Genomic DNA, 20892 nt, shown 5'->3' on the forward strand with positions numbered 1-20892 from the left:
TTTGCATTGATTTATCTCAGCATATTTAAAATTCAAATTTCCCAATAGGTTGGCTGAGCATCTGGCCAAATCTAATCACTGTAGAATTAATCAATGTATTTAAATGAAGAACTAATTCACTCCAACAAATACAAACATAGAGTCTACCACAATTAAATGACATGGTATAAAAACCACAGCTGTACCTAATTAAAATGGTTCATCTGATGTCTGATTTCCTGCCTCTGGAATCCAGGAAGTGTGAGACATCTACCTCGGACTATCACCTCATAACAGACTCAGAGATCACAAAGATTTGCCTAGGATAAGAACCTCTGCCTCGCCAACCTGAATCCTGCATGCTATCCCATAGCAGATTGCGTCCTGTTTAAACACTCTCACACTGATTGTAGCGTCCTCTCTTATTCTCATCTCCATTTAGACAATACGTGGACTGTAGGCCTCCCTCATGAGTCTACATTGCCTCTGATCTTCACTCAGTTCATTTAAAAGGCAAGCAGGATGGATCTATAAGAAATTAAAATTCAGAGACAGTTGGACACATACAACATGTACAAATCTATTTTGCAAGGTCCATCTACATGGCATATGTTTGGTACGGCTAAAAACACTTTCCCAGTGGTTCGTTTTCAAAGACTTATTGACTATTTCCTTTGAAATCACTACACACCCATGCTCTAGTGAACATATGCACGTCATATTACAACTGTTAGATAAACCATACATTGGGAACAGATCTTTGGCACTAGCATGGACACATTCAATATGCAAAAAATCTTCATTGTGAAAAGGTCATATCTAAAAGAGCTTACCTTTGTCTCATTCTGTCTAATCATATACACTACAATGGCATAAATATATTACAAAATATGAAATACCTATAGGTATTGCAATTTTCAAATGACTTTTAACAGGTTTGTGCATTTTCTTTGCACTGCTCACTTGTATATATAATTGTATATTTCTTTTTCAGGTGACCACAGTATATTGCTGCAGGGTTCTACTAGGGGCCCAGACCGAGAGGTATACCCCTGCCCATGGAGTTACAGTCCAAGTTACAGTTGGTGAGCTTATCTGTGTAGATGCTCAGTATTTTAAAGCCACAGCAGCATGCTATGTGTTTCTATGTTTGACTGGGGAAAATCACCTCTTCTGAGGGAGCTGCTTTGGTATCAGCACAGGCGTTGATGTTGGCAGCTGAACAGAGGAATGAAGCAGGGTCCATTTCTTGGTCAGTGAACATTCGGTCCCTGGCCCGTGTCCTGCTCCTCAAACAGGTGCATCCACAGTGCACGGGTCAGTGCGCTTCCAATTGTCTGTGCACCAGCGGAGAACCCTTCCCCACACCGCTGATGGCTTCACAGACATCCCTCTGGACTGCAGTATGGTAACCTGGAGAATCCTCCACTGGATCAATCCCTTTTAAGCTGGCAAGCTGGAGCAGGCATACAGCCTACTGGATGGATTGGCTGGGCTGCCTGGATATTTATTCATTCTCCATCCTTTATGCTGACCACTAGGTACAAATACTTGCAATATGACATATTTTTTCAACCCTATTTAATATACTCTACTTGCAAAAATGTAATGCACCCATAATTTAACATATTTCCTCTCAATTTTCTTGTATTTTGTTACTCTATCAGTCTGCAACTTCTGCAGGTGATTTTCTTTAATTTACTGCATCACTTATGATGGTGACTGTGGTGCTGACAGGTGTAAATTTCATGTATGTTGTTTCTCCTTGCTGGGGGGAGAGTAGGGGGAGAGAAGGCACTTTCACAGCTCTGTGAGACAGCATGCGGAAGACACCGGTGAGCTGTGTGGCCTATCACACGCTGGCTGTCCTTTTCCTGCACGGCCCAGGGAGACACTCTCACAGCCAATTAGCGTCATCAACTGAAAAAGGGACTCTACAAGGTGCTTCCAATGTTGGGAAACATGTCTGATGGGAGAGGAAGTGCAGGACATGTTGAAAAGCATCTCATGACCTCTAGTTATGGACACTTCCTAGTGGCCCTGCCTTTTGCTGTGTTCTGCCAATGAAACACACCCTGAATTTCCTTTCCTTCAATGCCATCCACATGAGTTACCGTATGATACTGAAGAGAATCATCATATTACTTTTTAATTGGCAACCTTGCTTGCACAAGGTTACACAAACGACCATCATCTGCCAAGTCTGCACCCATCTGCAGTTTTAATGACCGCACAACCTTTTACAGGGCAAGCATGAAATCAAATTATTCTGCAGTCCAGTGCTGAGATCGAAGCTTGCAGAAGCCCCTCAACTCAAACTGTGCTCTTCCATGATAACGTATCAGTGATGTCGTGCACACATATGACTACATCACATGAAAGTCCTAAAAAACAAAGAACTTAGGCATGTGTTTCCCACTTAGAGGTTACTTGCTGTGAAATGACACATTCCCTGCCCTCAGAATGTAGCAGTTTATATTATACACTGCACAGTGACAAGCTGATATCCAGTGGAAAGTCACAGCCACCTGGGGAACCACAGGGGGCCTGTGATGAGGACTGTAATGCCAGGGCCCCAAGATTTGGTCTTTGACAGCAATGCAAGCTTCAGGGTGAGTCCTATGGAAGAACATGGGAGCAGGATGACTGTCAAAGTATATTGTACAATACATACATGTGCTACCATCATTTCATCATGAATTTAGTACTTCTTTTTCTCTTTAAAAAGTACTTCAGCAGGTCACAATGTACATATAACATGAGCCCATGTCATCAGACTAGCAGATATGGAGTTCCTTTCTTGCGTGAAGGAACATCTGTCTAGTGACAGAAATGCATTCAACTGACTATACCTGGAGTGTGTCTCTGTGTCTCTGCCTGATCGAGACCTGTGTTTGGGTCGTAATGTTGCTTCTCTCACCCAAGTGTTTCATAATAGAAATATTCTTTATAATTATCCATTCTGTTTTGCTCACTAGTTTGAAATACCTTTTTATGATTGAGAGCAATTGAACTATATTGTAACCTTAGCAGTGTGCCAACTTATTGAAAAAAGGATATATAAGCACTTTATGAAATGATAGTGTGGTCTCCAAAAAATTTGTTATTGAACTGGCACCCTTGAGCAACCTTAGAGGATCCACCAAGTTAATTTACTGTGTATCAAGGAATATTATCAGGGAAATTTGAGGAGAGTGGCAATGCCTGATGTACTCTAATTTAAATGGGGTTACAGTAAATACTTTGAGTGAGCACCCCATGTACCACCTACAAATCTTTCATCTTTGGAAAGACCCTTATTTTCTTCATGCAATGAGAGCTGGACGCAAGTGCGGAAACACAAAACTTTATTCTAGAATGGGGCAGGATACAAACAGGGCATGAACAAAAGATCAGATGGGAGACAGGCAGGAATCACAGAATTGGTTGGATTCAAAAACAAGAATTCAAGAAACCAGGCTTAACATACCCTTACGCGGGAACAAATCAAAGTTAATGAGGTGGAGACAGATTGCTGATCAGACCGGTGATTTGCAGGTCGGCAATGCTGAGTGCTGAATGGCTGAAGCTAGAGTGGGAGGAGGCGAGGTTGTTACACTTCATCATTCTTAAAAGCCTCAGAGTACAATTAGTGACTCTGTAGCATAGCTGAACAAGGGAAATTAATACATATTTTGAAAAAATAAATATGCTGACAGTTGAAGAAAGGAGTTCAATTGATGTGCTGCTTTAACGTGCTTGTACACACATGGCATATGGATTGAAGAAACAGACATTTTTGTCATTAGAGTTCTGGCGAAAGTCTTATTTGCAACCATAGCTAATGAAATGTCACAGAAATTCTCTGGTGAAAGAATATTATTGTTTTATGTATTTGACTATGTGTATATTAATGTGTGTTGTGTGTATGTGTATGTGTACTGTATGTGTATGTGTTGGTGTGTGTGTGTGTGTGTGTGTGTGCAGTTATGATTGCATTTGTATTTTCAGACTCAGCAGCCTTTTCAAGCAATAGTGATTTCTACTGTCCTAAATTATTAACTGTACATGTGAATGCAATCCACTTTATTTAACATTTCCAAAGAGCAATTTACTTAACAATGAAAAATAAGGACAGAAACAGAACACGTAGTGGTCCTTGCAGAAGGATGACCACTCTGAAACCTACAATAATGATCTTAAAATATTGAGGCTTTGCAGCAATTCCAGAGTTTTGTAATCCAGCACATAAAAGATATCTTCACAAATATTGCTTTTCCTTTCAGAGACTTATTATGCTGAAGAGAATTGGAGGAGGGAAAAGAAGCCATATCAAATGCAGCGAATGTAGAATTATAACATTGGCAGCTAACTGAGTGGCAATGGTTGAAAGTGTACTACGTATCTTAAAAGCAGAGTCATATTTGAGGCCACCTGAGGTAGGACATAAAAAATACTGAGCACAGAACAGTTATACATAGCAGATGCTAAAAAATGTCACCAGAGGCAGGTTGGCTTACCAAAGGAATCTGTAGCTCTGTAGGGTAAGAAATGGAATGCCCTCGTTATACATGGTGAACATTGCCAGTATTCTTCTTTCCAAGGAATTCCTTGAGCACCAGCCTGTGAACTGGCAGGGAGCTATCCTTGTCCACAGCAAAGCCAATACCATAGCTGACATCTTACTGGTTTGTGCATTCCTGCTAGACAAACAATATACTGTATAACATTTCCATTTCAATGTCAATGACAGAAATTGTTATATTCATGCACATTTTTGAGTAACACATTTTTGTGTTTGAAGACACAGATGGCAACATGTCCATGCACACACACACACACACACACACACACACACACACACACACACACACACACACACACACACACACACACACACACACACACACACACAGTAAAGTGTATAAAAGAAACTGTGCCGTTCCTTCATCAGAGAATTTCCATGACATTTCAGTAGGTACAGGTCCAAGTAAAACTTCCCCCAAATTAACTTGTGCTAATAACTAACTACTGCACCAACACCATTAAAATGGCAAATGTCAGAAGAGCCATGCTTGCTCCGGTGTGAATGGAAAAATGGCTCTGCTTTATTTACTTTGCTTTGAATAACCTGAGCAGAGTAGATCAGTTAGAATGCACAAATGAAATGCATGCATCAAAAATTCCAATTTCAGGCTTGACTTTAACTGAAAGTTGAATTTTTTTCAGGGGTGTGGGGGCTGGTGCATTAGCAATTTCCCCTGATACTCAGTGAACAGTGGTGAGCTAGGCAATTCATTACTCAGACACATCCAGAATGCATATCTGTATGACAGGCTAATCAAATAAACCTAGAGGAATCATTTAATTTCCATGAATGTCATAAAATCTGTTCAGGTGCTGGGGCTGAAGGGAAGAGGCTTGGACAGATGAGCAGAAAATGTCATCTGTGAGGTATGCAGTACTTCTTTAAAGTGATCTGTCTCCTTACTAGTATATAACACTAGTTATCAGGTTTTTGGGAAAACTTTCACTTCTACAGTTGTTACACAAAAACAACAACAGCTGAGTAGAAAAACACTAGGAGTGTTCACCACGTTGGGGGCGGGTGTGGTGACTGAAGCACCCCAGCTACCCTGACACCTGCTGGAGCCCACTGTGCTCAGCAGAGCACACCCATAGATAAAGGCCTGGAGCTTAAGGGTGCCACAGTGCCTTCCAGAGGCCAGGCCAGGTACTGTAGTTCGTGGGAGCACACCTCCCAGTCCATGCATCAACAGCTCAGTTCACACCTTTGCAAATTATTCAGGAAACTGAACACATAAAATCAGCAATAACCAAGAAATGAACATTTATTTTACACAGACTGAATGCATAAGTAAAATATTATGGGAATAGAAAGGGGAATTAAATGTGTATGTCTGATAGCAAGCTCTTTCTGTTTTAATAGCATAACTTCCTCTGTATGTTTGTTTTGGGAGTCCCACGTGTTAACAGTCATATCAGTTGTTGGTCCTCACTTGAGGCTGTAAAATTTGTTTGAATTTAAACAGGTGCGCAGAAATCTTGAATTTCCAAACGTGTATTCCAGATGTAATTATGTTTTTTTTTAAACGTTTTTAACATCACAATGACACAAATGTTTACTTTTCACCTGACTTCCTACTTAATAAAGGAACATTAAATAATAAATTAAATGACAATGCTGACCAGGCCCGGTGACAGGATAAAATACAGAGGGGTGCAATTGCAATCCACGGGGGGCACAAACAGTCATAAATACTATGTAGACATCGGGAAATAAGGAGATAACTGGGGGTACACTGAGCACCCCTAAGCACCTTCACAGAACCGGGCCAAATTGTCAGAATCCCTGCACTGATGTCCAGCTGTAGCGTGATAATACACCACATGATTAGTGTGTGTGAAAACACAAAGCAGATCAATAAAACATTTGCGTTTTTTTTGACAACTCCAGTAAACATTAGCACCTGCTCTGGCAGCGCCTGGCAATGTCGGACATCTTGATTATTTCGCAGCATCTTGTAAACATCATGATTGTTGTCATCGCAAGACTGATTCTCCTCATTAACCTGTCGCAGTTTTGGTCGTCAGCCTCATCCATTTCGCACCGGCAGAGGAATGGTGCAATGCGTGTGAATGACGCGGATTGCTTCTGACAGGCACTGCTCATGACTCTCCATTCTAATTGTGAGCGCTGCTGTCGGTTTCAATTGTTTCACTGTACCATCAACCCACCAGACCACAGGGGGGCAACTGCCATCTACAGAAAATAGCCACAGGTTTCAGTATGAATGCTTCAATTACAATAGTTTAGCATTTCAGGGTCGCCTGGCAGGACTCAAAGGTGGGCTTTACAATAACAGTTACATGGTAGGGAGTGTAATCTCGCTGTTTACATCAACAATCCAGTAACAATCCTGGGCACTCCGTACAATGAGATCAGTCTCTGAAAATCAATACTCCATACTGCTGTCATCGGTCACATCTAACTGGTCGTATGAAACTAAACACAGGGAAAGTGTCTGGTCATGTGTTCCAAACAAATGCGAAGAACATGACTCTTAGAGAACATATTTGGAGTTTATCTTTTTTCAGACCACTTCGCTAAGGGCCCCTTTCACATGATGGTGTTTGGCAGGTACAAATGGATGGCTTTAGCTGTTGCTAGCATGGTACTTTTCTATTGCCATGTTACTGTTGTTACTGTTACTGTTATAGTCAGTAACAGGCATTTTTTCCCTAGTGTAGTAAAGAGGTTAAGGTGGGATGAGAGGGAAAGCTACAGGATTTGATAGTTGGAGGTGATGGGAAGTATCACCTGCCTGAGCTCTGTCCTCGGTAGTGTGGGCCATAGGGAAGCAATCTTAATGCCCAGGTTTTTTTATTCACCTGCTCCTCTGCTATTCAAATATTTGTAAACAATTGCATAATAAAAATAGCGGAAGTAAATTCCTAATTTCCTCTTCAATAGTTTCAGTGTGTTCAGTGTACCATGCCTACATACCTGTCATCTGACGCAACAAAGGCCTGCTGATTGCATTGACAGTTGGTTAAATAAAGATTAGTCCGGCTCTTGCAAATAAACAGGAATTAGTGTGACTTCTTCTTCCACAAACCACCAATAATCATCTTGGGCAAATATCTTCATTTTGAATCAGCTGAGACTGTGCAGTGGGGTGTGAATTTGGGGTGCGAATCCAATGGTGGCCCCCCACAGCGCTACAGGGATGTTCAGTTGAGTGGTACGGAAGAGGTGCGCAGATGGGGTCTGTGGTCAACCTCCGGGGTGGAGTGTTGCCCTTCTGGAGACAGTAGAAGACAAGCCCTCCGGTCCCCCCACACAACGTCACACAACATGAGATCGCCATGCCATGTCATTGACTGCTCACTTGAGTTACACTGACAGGCATAGCCTCCTGACACTGTGAGGGGGTGGAGGTGGGGGGGGGGGGGGGGGGGGGGGCGGTTGCTGTCACTCTTTTCTGTACACAGCACAGTAAGAGTGGTATCTCAATAGTTAACCTATCGAAGGCTGTTTTCATCAGCAGTGCGGTCCACCAATCACTTGAGCACCCACCAGCCAGGAACGAGAAGCTGAGCAGCCATTGCTGTACAGACACTGTCCCCCAATGAATCAGACAAAGAGAATGCCAGGCGACGCTGCTGTTGACTTTGTCCACTAGGTGGAGACCACACTCCATAGAATACATGTCTCTCTCTCTCTCTCTCTCTTTTTCCCTGTCCTCCTCCCTCCTATTGTTTAATGTACAGCTGGCACTGGAAGGCTTCCTCGCAGCATCCGCATTTTTTCTGCATTCGTCCACGAGGCCCTTTTGTGCGGAAGGCACACAGCTGTGCAGAGGTTTTGTTGGACTTGGTTTAAACAGGGCACTGGCACTCCAAATTTAGAGCACCCTCAAACCGTCTGCCAAACGGCACTGCAGCTATTTACTGGTACTGAACAATTCAGCATGTTCTGACGGCCGGTAAAACATGTCAGAGGTGCTGGATTCTGTCTGGCCCTTTGATAAAATTCCAGAAAAGTAATGAACCCCTCTAATTCCAAATATAGGAAAAAATGTGTAAAAATGTTTGAATACATCAAGGAAATAAAGTGACAGTTTAACAGACACATGTTAATGTAAGTTTAAAAAACGCTCCCAGTCAGGATAGCTATACTGATTTCATAGTCATGATGTAGTAAGAAGTAATACTTGAAAAATGAAATACATTTTTGTATCTAATCCCCATGTCTCTATTTGATGTTTTTTTGTTTGTTTTTGCTTGGGGACTTGAGAGAGTGATTTTGTCTATGAAGGGGACATTTTGCCACAGAAATGTCAGTCTGCTCTGGAGGCTTGCTGCAATGGCAGCAGGTCAGAGGCAGTATGGAGGTCCCCTTTCCCAGCTTTGTAGATTGTAGCCAGTGGGATTTTCTTTTGAATTCCAGCTGAGAATTAGACATCCCCTAGGCATACTGCCCCCCGAGTCTCAGGGTCCTAAAAAGCCCCCCCCTTACAACGTGTCCCTGCCATTAGCAGCCCTGTCCCCATGGGCCCAGCACAGCTGATGCTGCTGACTGGGTCACTGGGCCAGCAGGGGGTACCGACAGTCTGGGCACAGCCTCTTGCTTCTTCTGACCTCCAGAGGTATCTAAATGGCAGTTCGTCTGCCTTTCGATTCCTGGTTTGCCTAATATTCCTTTTGCGGGGCAAAAGCTGAGCATTCCTCCTACTATGTGGCGCTTGTCAACTTTGCCCACATTGATGTGGTAACGGCAAATTGACTTCAAACGGCCACCACCTGAAGTTTTATTCTTCTGTAGCTACCATCTGCACCTGAGGATCTACAGGAGACATGGAAGATGAGATTAAAGATTCAGAAAGGAGCAGATGAATAATTTAAGAAAACTGCTGAGGGGCTGAAGGTAATCTAAAAGAAGTCTACACCAGGGCTGACAAGAGGAGGCACTCCTGTAGGCCTGACACAAAGAGAGGCACTCTTGTATGTCAAATGTATACTGTGCACATAATGTAATTATATCTTCAAGACACACAACAAATCACCACTGAATGTACACTCTACATGCATATGAATTCCTTCTCTACAGCACAGGCCATAACTGGTCTTTGATCACTGCCATGATTAGTATGCTGTTAGAGCATTTCTTCCTGAACAACATTAACAATTCTTCAATACTAGGCAAGCACTTAAACCAAATATTCCAAAGGCTCTTTAACATTTTAATAATGAAATAGTTTGACATAATTGTTTTTCCCCTCCCCACTCCCCCTCTTTTCATATTTCTTGTTTCATCCTGAAATAGCTTTTAAATTACAGGCCTTGCGTTTGTTGTGTGACCAAAACAATTATGAAAGTCCAAAGAATTGGGTAATTAAAAGGTAATTTCTGCTCATTAGATCATGGGCTTTTCAAAGGAGCCGTCCCTCTCCACCGGTGCAGTGTTTATTTCCTTGCTGGCATTCGGCGGGCGTAGCGGCCCATCAAGGCTGACATTTAAATGAGCCAGCATTCAACACAAATGTAATCATGGGACTGCATTTGAAGCGGCATCATGCTGAGATGATTGGCACGGAGCGCCAGGCACTGGTCTCCCCTGAATGAAGCGCCAAGACTGGCGTCCCCCCCATTTACGTTTGCCCGTGCCGCGATTAGCTTTTATGCAAAGGAGGGCTCTGATCATGCTCCCGTCTCACTTGCATTGCAGGGATCATCGGCGGCAAATTCAGCAGCAGTGCGTTGAAAAAAAGAAAACAAAAAACCACAGTCTCCCTCCAACCCCCCCACCCCCTAGAAAATGCTACAGCTGCATCTCCTCACAAAAAGAGTGGCATTTTTGCCCACACATCGCAGACAGTGTGTGATGACGGAGTGATGGAGAGAGACAAGTGAGTGAGATGGAATGCAATAAAGAGAAATGTAAAGAGAAAGATAAAGTGATGGGGACAGAAAGAGGAGTGATATAGGGAGCACAAGGTAGAAAAAGAAAAAAAAATCAAGAGATGCAGTTTACTATTCTCTTTGATGAATCTCAGCAGTGCTTAGAGTCTGCTGTCAAAGAGACAATGCTATGACGTCTGCCATAGAACTAGTTTTAAGTATTGCTGGGGACCACTGAAAATATATATGGTGGAGTTACTTGGGGTACTACCATTAAGTGCATCTTATATGTAGTCATACCACACTTCAGTAGCTCTTCACACACAGCATTGAAATGCATGACAATAACACATAAAGACAACATATCAACAAGAGTTTTGCTGTGTCATAATTGTGTCTGACTTCCATGTCTTTCTCATACGCTAGAAGCCCTCCTCAGAGGTCTCTGTGTAGCCTTGGTTGGTCAAAGCAGGTGAGGACCGCACCCCAGGCCCCTCACCCTCCCCTGGACCTCCGGAGTCTCCTGGTCACCTCATCAGTGAACAGACAACTTTGCCATGCGCATTTGCATCCCCCCCCCCCCCCTTCCCCTCTGTCTCTCTCCCTCTCTCTCCATCCGTCACTCTACAGACACACCGGAGATTGTGCTGCTGGTCAGACCCCGACCCGACCGGCGCAGCTAGCACTGCCGCCTGTGACCTCCATGCAAACAAGGTCAGGGTATGCTGGGGCGGCAGGGGCCACGTGATGCCAGCGATGCCACACTGTGCTCAGAGAGCGGTCTGAGGCTGCACACTTAACTCACAGACTACCCCTGTGTTCCACTGCATGGCTCTGTCTGTGTCTCCAGCAATAATGATAATATTTACATTTATTCTTTTGGCAGACTCTTTTATCCAAAGCAACTGTTACAGCTCTTCACAATGTTATCCATTTATACAGCCAGATATTTACTGAGGCAGTTGCGGGTTAACCTTGCCCAAGGGTACAGCAGCAGTGTTCCAGCGGGGATTGAACTGGCAACCTTTCGGTTATGAGTCCTGCTCCTTAACCACTATGCTACACTGCCGCCCCATATACAACAACAATGACACTATGTATTATCATCCATATAAACCAACAGGGACAAATAACATTTACAAAGAACTGTTAAAATACAGCTTAAAGGATGAATTCTGTCATATAAAAGCAATATGGACATCAACACTTTCCTTTCATATTCATAGTGGATACTACTGCACTTTGTATAACAATAATAACATGCCAGAATTGACAACACCAGGCATTTGCTTTAACACAGTGAGCAGTCTAATGTGCAACACTACAGAAGCATCAGAAATCAGCTAGATCTATAGTGCAAGGTCTCCTTTGTCAACTGTGTAGGAAAACAGTCTGGTGGAAATTATGAAAGAGAAAGATAAAGCATACCTTACAGCCTCATGCCAGAATCACAGAGAATATCACAAACCTCTTCAATTGCAGTTCTCCAAATGTAAATTTATGTATAACTTTATGCAAATGATAATGTATCCATTTTTATTCATACAAGGCCTACAGGAAAAGGTTTGAAACAGAACAGAAACTAAAATGTAAATGTACAAAAATCAAACATTTATTAAACCTACTTTGAAACAGCATATATTACATTTGAACCCCAAAATTTATATTGTATGACGTATTACACATAGGTATATACATTTTTAACATGCACAGCAATGCCACACAAAAGGTTGTTTGTCTCTGGTAAAATGGTAAAATAAAGTCAACTGCCATATTAAAAGGTGCAGTTTATGAAAAGCAAACAAGGACATAAACTAATGCTCTATAAATGTCATGAATATTTTACTATTTCAAATTACAACAATGGCAGTCTTAGGTAAGAGTCGGTTTGTGAAAATGTATGCTTCCTGATACAGAGAATGAGGACTAGCCCCATCTAGTGGTGCAAACACAAACTACAAGCACTGGACTGCTCCAGTTAAACACACAGACTGTCAAACACCTGCAGCTCAATCTTCACCTGCTCAAAGCAGAAACTGACAGCATTTCAGATCTGATTCCAGTAGTCAAACAAAGTAAATCTAGTAAAGTCAGTGATGACCAGACACTCAAAGAAGAGCAAGCATTCTTTTAACAAACCCAGTGCTGTTCCTGTTTTGTGTACACACAGCCATGGTCCTGTTATTTTATTTGGAAGCTATTATATTAGATTAGATAATATTATATCAATATTACCTACCGAGTAATAAATAATCTGAACTGTAGCTTCAGTAATGGAAAAAAATGTGTTGATCTATCAGGCCCCTAAGAACAAAACTCCTCTAAAATGAAGAATAATTATTCATATGTCATATTTTTACATATAGTATATTTATTTTAAAAGGTCTTTTACTTACCAGAGCCAAATAGTCAAGAACTTTGTGAGTCACTCTTAAATAAACAATAGCTGTGCTAAGAACTGCACCTGGTTCAATGCAATTGATTTATTTGATATTGAACATGCTTTTGCTCAGTACCCCTTTTCTGATATTCTGGAATGCATGACTACATGTAGCACATTATTTATACCCTTAGTGATGATATTTATGTAAAGGAAGTGACTTTATGCAATGCTTTTAATTTGTCGTAGCTGTATGGACAGTGTCACTGTTTGTGGCTGGTGTTTGCTAAGTGCTGCCTGCCACAGCACTCGTGTGTGGCTACAAGGGATGCTCTCATCTCTCATCTCATGCGCACATTGCCCCATGCCACCTCCCCTCCGCTGCAGTATCCGCGTGCTCACCTGGCCAGCTGCACAGGTCACAGGCCGCACGCAAATACCATCTGACAGGAGCGGAGCACCCCGTCTCGAGTCAAGGGGCTGGACCAGCCACTCCAGTGGTTGTGAGATAAAAATGGAGAAGCCTCTGCCAGACTGTCCCTTGAAGAAGTGGTATCGTTCTGACAAGGCTCCCACATATAGAAAATCATGCCCTCTCACGCTCCTCTGCCCCACTGCAGTGCCTTGCTCTGATGAAAGGGAGTAGGGCACGAGAGTCCTATGTACTACTGCTTTAGAGATTGCCGAAATACTCTGACACAATACCCCTGCCACAGAGATGCCAGGATGATGGTGTAATAGGCCTGAATATGCAGCCCACATGGAGGAGATTGGAATGATAAACACACTATCAGCCACTCCAAATTGTACTGCAATGTAACAACACATTGGAATGCTGTACATGGCTCAAGTAATTGCAATGAATAACCTGAGCAAAAACATTAACAGGAACAGAGCAGCAGGTTCCAGAGATGGGCGAAGTCCTGGTCCTGTACCCTTAACCACGTGATGTAAATACACTGGAGAATGCATGAAAAGTACATGAACAGAGTATCCCATCTAGTAGCATCCTGTTTTCAACTGGGTGAGCTCTCAAGATCAAATATGTTGCCTGTTACAGTAAAGTCCTGTTGGCAGTCCTGTTGGTTCAAAAGGCAGAAAGATGTGTATATTTGGATACACAGATGATATGGTCATTAGCATGGTTAAATTGGAAAGTAGGGCAGCTGGGCTTTGGAGGTCATTTTAAATCAGGCAGCCCAGTGTTTGTTCTCAGGAGCGAGACTGTAATGGAGTCTAATGGGTTGCCAAGGTGACAGAGGTTTCGGTGCAGGCCGTTTCCTGTTGTTTGCCTAATATTAATACTTAAAACTTAAAAGCTTAACTCCACACTAATGGGAAAAACTGGCACATTAATTACAGTGCATGCAAAAACAAAACGCCACCAAAAACTTTTTCTGGCCTCATTGTAGTGCACCCACCACTCCAAAGAGAGATCTTACAAGCTGAGACAATTAGAAAGGCACATGCTGTGGGAGGTACTCTCACATAAAGAAAATAACAAGCACACAAAAGGAGAGTGCTGACAGATTCTTTTGTTCTCAAGACAGCATTAAGGTTGTGGTGTTTAAAGTTTAGGAGTCATTTTGAATTAATCAAGTATATTAAATGCTGTCATAATGCTATAATTACTATGCTTAGAATAATTATCTTGAAATTATCTCAATAGACCCCTCAATAAATAATTGTTTTGAATATTATTGGTCAGTATGAATTTATAACTGAGAAAATATAAAGTTATTTTAATTTTAATCAACATCATACTGCATATTGTGTAATTATGGGTATAGAATTTATACATACTATTTCCATTATTCCTTAGATTTCCATTTGTTTCATTTTTTTGTTCAAACCTGTTCATTGGAGCTTTCAGCAACTTTATAATCAATCATAATTTGATAATGCAATGTCATCCAAATTAAATCTTAAATTGACTGTTTAATTAGCAGTGAGTATCTGGATAGCTCCTTTACTTTTAATGCTTAAGTTGAGTGGCAAGTATAAATGAGGTTGTACTCGCAGAACATGCCATGCCTCAACAGCAATTGCTGTCAGAGTCATTCAGTGGGCTGAGTCTCAAAGCTGCTGAATCTGATCTGGACAGGATGGGATGTATCACTTATACCCAATTCACACTACAGTAGTGAGTCCCACTCCCAATACAGAGGATTGCACATTGCCCACACTAATTCCAAGCACTGAAACTGTATATCAAATTGGCTGACCAGGCTCCAGGATGGCCATAGCCAGGCTGGCAGGACAGCAGGGTTTCAGTGGGTTCAAATATAGCCTGGCACACAGCATGTTGTGAATGACATCTGCTAAATAAAGCTGTTTTGACTTTACTTGGTTAACATATAAAATATCAGTGTCATGAGCTACTAGGTAAGCAATAGCTACTATGCCCGTTCTGTTGTTGTGCTTTTCATGCCTTGTCGTGGCTTCTTTGAGTGGGGGATATGCTCTGTCCCCTGAGGGGGTGACACAGCTACTAACCCAATCTGGACAGTTAAAAATATAGGTGAACTAAAGGATTCCAGTTTTCCCACAAATGGATTTGTCAGGTTTCACTGCATCCAATCTCACTGGGGACAAGGTTTCTCCATGTGAGCTGGATTTTAAACATGAATTGCAGTAAATCAGGTCACAAAGCACATTAATAACACTGTAATTAGTGGACACAGAGCAGATGTGCTTGTGGTTGATATGTATGTCAATGTATGTGATATGTATGGCATTTGCATGAAATGGTAGGACAACATACAGGAAAAAGGATGAGATTAAACATATCTGTTTGGAGTAAGATGTCACATCAGAAAGGATTAGAATAGATCTGAAGCATATTCACAAAACAGTGCAAAAAAAAGAACAAAGAATAGAACATGTGATTCTAACTGGATGCTTTTGAGGTGATTTTCTTCCTTATATAGCTCAGACAGTGGCAACATTCAACAGTGTGGTTCTGTGGTAAGGAGCAGGGCTTGTAACTGAAAGGTTGCAGGTTCAATTCCTTGCTTGGGCATTGCTGCTCTACCTATGGGTAAGGTGCTTAACTCAGCATTGCCTCAGTAAATATCCAGATGCTTATGTGGGTAACATGTAAATTTGTAACCTTTGTAAGTTGCTTTGGATAAGAGTGTCTGCTAAATGGCAATGATGTAATGTAATCTAACATTCAGTTCAACACATTTTGCCTTTAACTTTGAGATACCATCTTTTGGATTGAGGCATTAAACCAAGGTCCTGACTCCCTGTCATCATTAAGAGTAGGGAATTCCCTGGTGTCTCAATCCAACTCTAATAATCAAGACCATGGAGGCCATATCCGTTCCACTACAAGGTTGCTCTTCCAGGCTGAGATCAGCAATTGTTAGACTTCAGAGCAGTGAGTTTTTCTGAGATGCAGAACTACTCCTATGTATGGGCTCATCATATAATTTCATACATTCTCCAGAAAGTCAATTATCCTCCCCCCTCCACTTTCCCAATAAGCTTCATTTAGTACCTTTAAAGATGTGACAAAAATACCATTAGAGAGACAGTGACATTACTTAAAAGAAAGGGCATCACACAGCTGGGTGATTGAAATTAAGCGCCTCTTGCTCTTATGCATTCAAAATGGAGCTACACCACTGTGACGGAAATGAGCATCAAATGTTCCACCGCTGAGACTATTAGAGGGCATGCGCTTTTTTTGGGGGGGGGGGGTGTAGAGGATGAGGGGCTTTGGAGAGGGGCGATAAAACTCCGTCCCCAGCCTTCACGGCCCCCCGGAGCGTGGAGCACTCAGGCTGCAGCGCACAGGCACCCAGCTGGGCCATGTTTGGGAAATGCCACTGAGCATGGCACACTTGCTTCAGTGGACTGGGCTGCAGCGCTGGGCCAGGCACCACCGGGATTAATCTGTGCAAGGGTGCAGGCAGAGAACGTCTCCTCCCTTCATCTGCAGCAACCTCCTCATCCTCCTCCTCCTCCTCCTCCTCTCTGCGGATGTGCGGTCCAGCTCCACTACCATGCGAGCAGATAAATGGCTCCCGCTGATTTAGCTGTGGGGGGGGGGGGGGGGGGGGGGGGGGGTGGTGCTTGATGTCCTTGCTCCAAGACCGCAGTTGACATTCTGTGCCCCTGCTCAATAGGGTCTCTGGAACTTAGCGCGGTCCATCATTTGGACGCTTGACTTTCCTGATGTTCACAAGCCTCTCTGCGCTCTATGCAAAGACTAGCAGCCTTATTGGACATGGGTGCCAAAATGGGGTTTCAGTTCTGACAAAATATGACAGTAATTATTGGTGGACCTGTTCTGTGTGCATAGAATCCTAGGTGGTCAGACAGTGTACTGCCACTTGCGCTGGAACAGGTGGTGGGGTTTGGGGGGTGCTGTTGTGGGGGGGTTAGTACCAGGAGCGTTACTGTATGCTCCCTACCCCCCGGCTCCTGACCGCTCTCTTAATTATAACCCACTCCAAGTCCCTGGAGGGTTTTTCAGCTGTCCTCCAACAATTATTACTAATTTAGCTGTTCTAATTTGTTTGAACTGCACTGGGACTCCAGCCTTTTAACATTATGGTCATAGTGTCTATTGCTCTATGTTAGAGAAAGAATTTAAAAGCATTTGGCTACTTTGATTAAGGGAAGGAATGAAACACATGCCACGTTATCCACAAATTAAGTTGTATGATTACTAAACCCATTTGGATCCTATATTTTAACAGAATTTGTGCGAAAACAAATGAATGAATGAATACAACAAAGCTAATAGTTGCAAACACCTTTGAGCAGGCAGACCATAAGTTGGTCTGCCATACCATGTCCACCGTTTTTATCAAACTGCTTATAGCCCTCTACCATATATCTGTATTTCATGGTTCTCCTTCAAACAATTTACATATTAGTATGAAATTGTTTTGATTCATTTTGACTGAGTCATAACTGCCAAACTGTTAATGGCTATCAAATGGTGCCAGCCAGTGATCCAACAGGGATCCATCATTATGTAGTATCACATACTAATGGGCTCATAGTGCCCAGTGATGAACTATACAAGCAAAATGATAATGCATTAGATTTCAGTCAACATTTGGACTGGGGTCTGGACTGAGGGAATATGCAGGTTCTCATCTAACCAAGGTTGTTTTCAGTTGGTGTTAAAAGATGGTGAGAGATTATTCAATTTTGTAAGAAGCTATGATTTGCTGTGTGATATGAGACACGTTCAGTATGTTTGATGACTGGTGAATACTGAGACGAAGCAGAGTACTGGCAACTAAAAATACTGAGGAAGTAATAAAATCACTACAAAATTTAACATGGCTGCTACTGTATATCAAATGATGTCTACATATGAATTTAGCTGCCAGCACACAGTCCATACCCTGCTACGACCCTGCAATCCAAAGTCACACAAATGGTCTGGCTTTTGGGGCATTTTTAGACACTGGTGTGAGAGTGAAACAGCTAGAGGAAAATAAGAGGAAATACTAAGGAAAAAGGTAATTAAATCCAGAGGAAAAACAATTGGGTGCGTGTGCACAACTGCTGCTTGGCCTTCTAATAGCAACAAAGATATTTAATAATAATTACAGTAATTTGTGATGGCCATAATTATGTGAGAATTATGCAAGCTTTACTTTGGCAGCTTTTGAAATAATTAACTGTGAAATGAAGCCTTGGAACTGTGGAATACAATTAAAATCAATTATGAAGCCATTTAAATAAGCTCATCAACTGCAGCCCGCATGATAACAATCACCATTGTATTTCAGGCATCATTGTTGTGATTATTATTCAATTACATGTGCCATTTCTGACCTTTTGAACCAATTTTCCCATAAAGTGACCCAAAATGTAACAATCTTCAGATGTCCCCAAAATGAAGTTCCAATAAAGAGACTGTGTGGTAAATGAAGTACATTCAGCACCACTGTGGAGTCCTGTGCTTAATTGTCTGTCACTAAAGAATGCATCTGTAATACAGATCACCTTCTTGCCAAAGGCTGATGGCCTGTTTACATGGTGCCTGTGTCTCAGGACAGCTGAACAGGGTTTCAGGGTCTGGCCTGAGTAGAACAGGCTCAGACAGAACAACCTGTGGAACTCAGAGAGCACACAGGGGACTCAGCTCTGGTAATGCAGTCTTCATAAATAAGGACAGCCCGTCAGTTACATGTGCCTGCTGGAAGTGATGAACTAAAATTGCAATGAATACCTGTGTTTTCAGTTTACAACTATAAACTCAGCTATGGGGCATCCTTGTATATCTTTGACCCAGAACCCATCGATAGAGTACTGCATGTTAAATCAGAAAATGACCTGCTTCTGTTTCACATACTGCATCCTCACATGACCAGAATATTCTCTATCTATTTATATTAATGGTAGTTTGATAACTTTGATAGAGACCAGGATGGCTGAGGTCATACACTCCCTCATACTGCCCATGCTCACCCCCCATCACTACGCTCTCTCATGCCTCACCTTTTGTGCCTCATATGACAAAGAGAAGATGGATTTACAATCAGTAGTCCCACTACCACCCCCCCCCTCCCCCCCCGAGTACACACATACACATATACACACACACACATGCACTGCTGTGTGTGCAGCTCTAGGCCCAGTTGGCTGGGAGAGCTGGCACGGCTCCACTGTCACTGGTACAGTAGTTTCGGGGGGGTGACACGCTGTACAAGGTAATGGAGCATAGCCACAGCACCCCCTAAAACCCTGTGCACCAGCCAGGCTGGGAGCCATACCCCTGCTGGCCGTCTGTGTCCCTGTGCCAGCCGGGCACCACAGGCTCCCACGGTGCACTTAGAGGGGGCGAGGGTGGGCTGTTTGCAGTGGCGTCTGGAGTGAGGCGGAGCCTGGAGAGGTATGGCATCTGTGTCAAGTGCACTACCCCTCTGAACCCTGCTGCAGAGAGATAGCCTACCCTACTGTGGGGATCCATACAACTGCAGACACGCAGGACTCTGCAGGGAGGGGGGGTCACTGTGGCAGCTCTCATATGCTTAATAGCTATGCGCTGATGAGTATCTCTTCGGTGTTTGTTCTGAAAGCAGGATCTCCACTGATCTCACGTTACCGCTTCTCAATGTGAAGAATGCCACACAGGTTATGTATGTTCAGGTTATGTATGTAATCACAGGCAAGGTAATACAATTTGCATTCATATAATATAGAGTTTTTTTTTACCAGTGTAACAAAGTATGCCCCACCCACCTGGATAATACATGGCAGACTATTTGAAAAGCATCACTTGCTTGTTCCACATGATTGAGATATGAATGAACATCAGCGGGACCACGTTTGCCCAACTCATTCTCCAATCGGTTTCATTCCGCTCAGGCCCAGCTGACTGAAGGCAACTTTGTCTCTCTCGCTCTGAAGTCAAACAAACATCTGAGATGATGAGCTGCAGTCAAGAGACGACACATCAAAGAGCGACATTCCTTAAGCATGAACTCCCATTTAACGATGCAAAGGGGGGTCCAGTCCAGTGGAAGTAAGAGGAGGTACAAAGTGGTTTTCATTCAGCGAAATTGGGTTTGTGGAGAGTCTGAAGTCATGCAAGTTCCTAAAAGCGAAGTGAAAGACGAAGCCTCATCAATAAGCAATGAGGTAGCGTAATAACATTTCTCAAGCCTCTCTGAATAATTGAAGACGAATTATTATGTAGAAGAGAGAGCTAAAAAGTGAAGTGTCAGGCCTTCTAATAAATACTGCATTGGGCTGAGGGTGCTTTTGGAAGTGGGAGATGAGGAGGAATCTCATGTCGGACTGGGGTTGGGAGCTAGAGCAGTGCCTCCTGCCTCATTGGCTCACTCAGGGAAAATCAGCTGAAAATGATCATGCTTTTTAGTTTTGATTAAGCTACAGTTTCCCAAGAAGCAGGCACAACATATAGCTCAGTTCACATATGATTTGTTTTTTATGTGCCTTTACTTAAAACAAACCCTTGACAAAAATAAATCTTTAATCAAAAAAGTTTATAGCATCCTGTTTGCATTCCTCTCTTGGTGCACAGTTGGGACCACCTGTTAGTCTTTTGATCCCATGTGACAAAGCTGTTTTCAAACTACAGCTCACTCTACTATCGATCACAAGATTAGAATCATCTCAATTATTTTGCA

The sequence above is a fragment of the Megalops cyprinoides genome, chromosome 13, assembly GCF_013368585.1.
Source record: "Megalops cyprinoides isolate fMegCyp1 chromosome 13, fMegCyp1.pri, whole genome shotgun sequence".
Classification (NCBI taxonomy): Eukaryota; Metazoa; Chordata; class Actinopteri; order Elopiformes; family Megalopidae; genus Megalops; species Megalops cyprinoides.